The sequence below is a fragment of the Corvus kubaryi genome, unplaced genomic scaffold (assembly GCF_017639235.1).
Source record: "Corvus kubaryi isolate FWS band 111438036 unplaced genomic scaffold, C.kubaryi_AGA036_p1.0 37300, whole genome shotgun sequence".
Taxonomy (NCBI): Eukaryota; Metazoa; Chordata; class Aves; order Passeriformes; family Corvidae; genus Corvus; species Corvus kubaryi.
Genome location: NW_024581093.1, coordinates 4,238,071 through 4,245,296, shown reverse-complemented (window position 1 = coordinate 4,245,296; position 7,226 = coordinate 4,238,071).

Sequence of the window (7,226 nt, the reverse complement as noted above, 5' to 3'; positions counted from 1 at the left end):
CAATTGCTACAGTTAAATTTAATACAGAACCTCTACCTCTCAGAGTGTAGGAAGAATAATTATGCAAGTGTAGTAACAGGTATATGTAACTTCATAACTTATTTATTGCCCTTGTGGGGGTGAGAAAGGATCCCACATCATTAAACCAGAATCTAAGCATAGAGGAAGCCAAATTTCTGTGCCTTTTTTAGAAGCACCAGATCACGGCTGCCTCTGGATGGAGACCACAGCAAAAACATTGAGTGATTTAAATAATTTCAAAGGTGGAGGCAAAAAGGAGAAAACAGGGACAGAGGAGGAGGGGAGTGAGGAAGTTAGAGAGAAAAATAGGGATGGAGAAGTAAAGAGAAGCAGAGACAAGTGGGAATGTGTACATAAGGGACATTTTACATCTACAAGGAACAGAGACATTAACAGGGAGAAGGTACAAGGGAGGGATGAAGGCTTGGGCCATGGTCACTGAGGTGGAGGGACACAGTCTGAGCTGAGCCCCAGAGCAAACACTGAGGAAACCTGGAACCTGTGGTCACAGGAGGCACCAGCAGAGATGCTGGAAGAGCAATTGGAGAAGGAGGAAGATTTCTGTGGTGAAGGAATTAGAGATGCTATAGGAAGAAAAAAAGTTACTGTGTCAAACCACCACATAGTACCAGACAGCTGAAGAGAGAGGTCATGGGAACAACAAATACCAGGGTGGCTGGCAGGGCTGGGGAAAGCAAGATGATTTGATAAGGGAAATCCAGATTCAGAGGTCAAAGGGGAAAAAGTTCTTGGTGAAAAATAGGTCAAGGGAGCAGTCTGACTTCATTATTTTACTTTTCAAACCTTTAATTTAACAGTTGCTAATGACAGACAGTGCACAAAATGACAGTTGTATTACCCTCCAACACTGATGTAAAAATAGGCATAATCCTGGTTTTGTGATGATTAATGCAGTGTGAAAAAAAGATAATTAAACAAGGCCTGGTGTACTTTTGCTTTCCATGCCTCACTGCTACCTTCCGTGGCTCCTGCTCAATCTCCTTGAAAATCTATTAGGCTCTGCTACCACCATTTTATCACTTTCCCTGTGTTAAGTTAGACATGCCGTCCCTGAGCTTTAGACAGGAAGCAATTCCTGGGAGGAGGCAGAGCAGGGGCAAGAGCCACGGTGTGCCAGCACCCTGCCTGCCACCTCCCACTCATGTGATTGCCTGACTCCTAGAGAAATTCCAGCACATAAAGGTTTTACTGGTAATGCTCACTCTTAGTTAGCTAGTTCATGTAACAATAGCAACTTTTACCCCTCCATCTGGTTAGAAAAATCTTTGGCAGCTGAGCTCACTCTTGAAGGTGATGCACTTCGCCAGCTCCCAGTCTGAAGTCTTATTTCTGAGAATCAAGGGAGGGCAATGGGGGACAGAGGTGTTCTGAATACATTAAAAATACCCTGTAGAAAATATTTGTATGTTTGTAGAAAGTATGGGGGTTTTTTAAAAGTTCTGCTTTGGAATTTTATCCCTATACTTTTTTTTTATTACAAAAAAAAAAAAAAAAAAAAAAAAAAGAAGGAAAAGGCATGAAATGCCTGAAAAAAATTTTCATAGTTATTTTCTTTGCTGATGGCCTAGAAATTTGCTGGATTTGATCTGAAATAAACTGCAGGCAAATGTCAGCTTACTCCTGACATTGTCAAAAATGGATTTTCTTGCTTTATGCCACCCCATACACAATCAAATGCACATTCAAAATATATAATGGTCTGATAGTTTAAAATTATTGCTTGATCCTATGGCTGTGGAAAAGCAGTGGAGTCAGCCAGTGTTTCTTTGGGGTGCATCAGCGACAGAGGCAGGACTAGAACTGAAGACACTGCAATACCTCCCTCTTCTCCTTCCAGCTCCCAAAGCAATAAAACCTCTCTGTGCTAAATTAGACTATTGATCAGTGGCTACCATTCCTAATGGACATCCTGTCTCTCATGTCTGGGATTAGGATGTTCTTTCTAATGCTGGATAATCTTAGTACTGTGTGATTGCTCTTTCTCTGCTGATGACTGAATACAGGAAAAAATATTTCCCTGTCGAGTTTGATTTTTGAAAATCTCATCGCACAGGCTCACATGAGATGAGCCAGAAAGGCCAATTTGTGACCTAGTGCTATCTGATCACATTCAATCTAACTGCCAGGTATTTGGGTTACCTTCTCTGAAGGGATGTTACATCATTAAACCACTATCTGCAGCACACTGTATGATGCTCTGATAATTCAAGCTATCATGTCACAATATTCATTAGAAAGACAAAGAAAAACAACAACAACAACAAAAAAAGCCAAACCTTTCTTCCTGTTCTGGTGATGGTCAAATGATAAGCATGAACTGAAGTCACATACACCTAACTTCTGAAAAAGTACCACAGCCAGAACATCTGCACCACATGCAGCCTGTGTGGGCAGGTTTTCAGCTGGGGTAGCCCCAACACAATGAATCTCAAGCTCTCTGTGATTGCATGAGAAATAGGGCAAAAACTCCCTTCCCTGTGACGCAAAACCCACACTTGCTCTCACACAGCCAGAGGAGCATTTCCCACATGCTCAGCAGATCCCGTTTTGGCCCAGTGTGGGTGATGGGCAAGAGAGTCCTGACAGGAACTGCTCTAGCTCTTGGCCACGTCTGAGGGCTGCTGGGCGAGGAAGAAAACAGCAGTAGAAGACAGTACTTGTGTCAGTACTTCTCTACCCCTTCCAGATAGCACCATTTTAAGTCATTTCTTCCAGATCCTTTATCTTTAGGACAGGGAAGAAGACCACACATCAATCAACGTTTTGGTATCTCAGCTGTTACCTGAATATATCCCTATGGCCAGACTGGGGGCAGTTTTTATGCACTTCATTGAAATCTCCAAAATTTGCACACAGCTTTTGTGTGGGCATCCACCTATTCTATTTTCACCCATCTTTTTCCCAGTCAAAAACAGTACTTAGAACTGGTTAGCAAGTCAGGCTCCCAGGCTGTGTCCCAGAGGCCAACCTGTGTGACGCAGGACAGCCAAGGAGAGAAAGGATCTGTCTCTGGTAAATGTATCTTAAACTGTATCAGGCTAAATGTGAAGCCCTGGTGGTGAATTAGCAGCCTGACACAAAGCTGGAACAACGGATGTATCTGAGAGAGTTCACAGCACTTTCGCTGCCTTTTCTACATCCACAACCAGCATCCAAATGGATGTCAAGGTTTGTTTGTTTTTTTTTTTTCCTTTAAGTGTAAGCTGTTTTCTATCTCACTCTGGCCTGCAGCTCGGTACACAAGATGTACTATGGCATTATGAGATAGCGACAGCTGCTGAAGAAATGCTGTGTTATAAACATGCAATGATGCAGTGAACTGGCAAATCCATATGGCTGGAAAAATGATGAGGAGCAGGAAGAAAAAAATTATCCCAGAGTTCTTGAACAAAATAGATAGTCAGTAGTTTGCTTCAGCTTGCATGCCCTAATCACAGCTTTTTCTTTAATGGAAAAAAGTTTATATTCACTTATATACACCCATAAATATATCTCTATATAAATAAATATATATAAGTAGTATTATCCTCGGGATGACCTACATGTGGCTGGAGAAGCAGAAGTGATATTTTCATATACTACCATATTTCTGCTTCTTATTTCTTTGAGCTCTTTGGCTGAACAACCAATCTCCTGAATCATCCCAGTACAAACTCTTTTGGGTACCCCCACTGAAACCTATGTGCATTTTCCCTCTCTCCGTGTGCAGATGGGTAATCTCTGCACATTTACACCAGGGAAAGGTCAATCACTCACTTTAGCAATGTCATCAGTCATGGTGGATTCTCTGTGTGTCAGAATAAATGAGCATGGACAGGATGGATGTAGGACATCACTGAGGGAGACCCCAAAACCACATGGAAATGTTTAAATAGCTTATATATGCCCTCATAATTGATGGATCCCAGCAAGTAGACACATCCATTGCTTTTAAAAATGCTGATAAATCCAAGTCCATGACACGTGTTTCTTAGAAAAGAAAGTATTATGGCATTTTAAAAAACTGAATGAGGAGATGGAAACTTGCAGTCACATCAATCCCCATTTTCAAACCTGGCTGCTGCAGTTTGCTTCCTGTTTCCAAATGAAGCTCCTAATGAAGGGGGCACAGCTTCATGAGCATCATGTACTAATGGTGGCAACACAGCCCGTCCTCAGTCCAGCCTCTTCTGCTTGGGCCCTAAACACAAGGTTTAAAATCCCAATTTTGTTACATGGATTTGCACTTACAGCCCCAAAGCAGATGGAACCAGAAGCTGAAGCTCGTGAGTCTGCTCTTTTATATGGCACTTTTCCATCCACCTTTAATCAATGATGTCTGAGAAATGAAGGTTCAACAAGTATTCAGTCCAGCACTGGCAACATTTCCCAATGCTCCATAATAATCCTCAGACTTTTATGGAGAGTTTTCTCCCTGGTGATTTTTTTTCCTTGTCATTTAGTGCCACTATTTCAGATTTCCTCTTGCTGAACTGCTGGAGTGTCATCAGTGCATCTATATAGAGAATATATTTGGAAAGCTTATATCCAAGGGCCATTGGAGATGACTAACATTTTTACACTGCACAAAAGAAGAGAAAATAAATTTAGGAGTAGCAAATAGAGCCACTGTGTTATTTCCTTCCCTGTAAATAAATAACTGTAACACTTCTACTCCAATCGTGGAGCTGGGTATCCAGCATCTTTGTGGGGATGCAACATTTCAGGCAGCTGTAAACGTTCACCCAAGACATTGACAATGAAGGCTTAAGACAGCACAAATTATAGGGAACATGAAAGAAGCCCTGCTTCCCTTGAAGACACCACCTGTTTAAGCACCTGGGAAAAATTATTCATAGCACTTTACCACTACACAGACAATAAAGATCCTATGGAAATAGCTTTGTTTAAAATCAACATTTATGGCCCTGATTTCATAGAAGGCTATGTAAATCCTAACTGATGCAACAAATGCAAAATGACATCCTTGAAAACATGGGCCCCGCACACCAGGCTCCAGCACAAGGCAAACCATTCCAGCTTTAGAATTTCATGCTTTAGGAGCTGAGAACCAAGACCAGAATTTTCTTCCTTCTAATCTTCATTCTGCTTTGCTTCACCTCAGTACATATTTATATAATGAATTTTTCCCTGCACAAAACTGCCCTCCTCAGCTGAATACCTATTAACTGAAAAATGGGAGCAGAATCCATTGGCATTCATCCTAATGCTGCCACTCGGTTCTGTGTCCTTGTCCAAGTCACTAGAGATCTGATCCCATAAGAGCAACCAAAACCTCTGTAGTTGGCCCCCCTCCCTTTGCTGTGAAGATGATCTCTACATTCACCAGGAAAAGGGAGGCAGGAGACAGACATCAATCAGATGAGAGCCCAGGTGATGTGTGTCCTTATACCCATTCCCAGGAAACACATCCGAGCCTCCATTCCTCTTCATTGTGCCTGATTTACTTATCTGCAGAATGGGAGCCAGAGTATTTCACATCATGCCTTGATCACAGTTATAATTTAGCAGCCTTATGATGCTTCCACGGAAGTTTAAAATATTATGTTTAACAAGTATCCCATAATTTAATTTTGCACAATAAATTTTACAGTTACCTTGCATGGCTTTGATTTGTTTCTGAGCCCTGTTTGAAGATCTCCTGAAACCAATTAACATGTGTTCTCCAGCCATCCCATTTGACTCTTTTGTTGCTGGCACCTTTTGGGAATAAACATTTTACCAAGGTGTAGAAAGTGTTTGGGTGTATTTGTGTCACCACATGGCAGATGTGGCCCAGATATGTTTGGAAGGTGCAGAGGACAGCACACTCCAGTGTGAAGGGTTCATGGAGTACTGAGCAGCAGGACAAATGGAGCCAAGGACCTTCTAACACTTCCCTGAATCATTTTAGCATCCAACTAGAATTTTTTTCCTTATATTCAGGGAACAGCACTGTGGACTGAAACGTGAGTAAAGATTCCTAGTCCTGACAGTCCTCACCAGGGTACCTGACCGCAGAGTTCACACTTTCCGTAACACTTCTCAGTCACATAGGAAGCCTGATGACTTTTGTCTGCTTTCTAAGCTGAGGAAAATACCAGGAACTGTCCTCTCCCCACCCCCCACTTCCTTTAGAGAAACCCCAACACTCTTCACAGAAGAAGGAAATGACAGTTACCTTCAGAGTGTGGGTTTTTGGGTCATAGCCTTCTTTCTCCTCTGTTTCAAAAATTGACTCTTCCTTCCATTTCTCTGTGCCTCAGTCTTTAAACCTTATTTGAATTGAATCTCCTCTTTCTTTTTGATCCCACTTCTAACTCAAGAGTGCTTCAGTCACCACAGCAGAGATGCCAGCATCTAAGACAGTAAAAGAAAAAAATAAATGAGCACAGTAAAATCTCGTTATTTTTATTGCAAGATAAATTCTCCCTCTCAAATATTGCTTCTTCAGAAGGACAAAAGCTGGTGAAAGGACTGGGAAAATCTGGCTAGAGCAAAACTCTGGCCTCTGAGAACTGGGTGAGTGGGTTTTTAGTGGGGTGAGGAGTTTGTCCCTGGTTTGCTGGAGCATGCATGGACACATCAGGCTCTCAGAGCTCTTGCCACGTTATAAAGGAGGAGCATGAGGCTTCACCAGAGCAATATTCACAGGGTTAGGCTGCTTTTCAAGGAGAAAGCTGCCATTCACCGTGGCTGCTGCCATAATTTTAGACTAGAGGGAGGGACTAAAAAGAATAATCAAGACATAAGAAGTTGCAGCATTTTGATTTTTTTTTCATTACATTTTCACTGAGAAAAAATGAGTCCTTTAAAATATTACCTAAGAAATCATACAGTGTTTAATATTGCAGTGGAAGATTTTCACAGTATTTGGTTAAGGATACAATCTGCCCTGGCAACACTTGTGGCTGGTTATTTTTCCAAATGAATGAAAACACAGATACAAGCAGGAGTTACTGCAACTGCTGCTGCCTCATTTATCTCTGCAGTCAGGTTGCTACTGGTACAAGTGCTCAGTTTTATACAGGAAACACAATTTCAGGTGCAGAACTCCAAGCTCCTGTTTACACCCACCAGCGGGAGGCTCACCTTCTTAAATGCATCTGTCTATGTGCAAAGCACTGGAGAAATTGCCATAATAATGATACCTTCCCCAGAGCATACATAAATATTACAATGTCCCTTCTGTAGAGAAGAAAGTT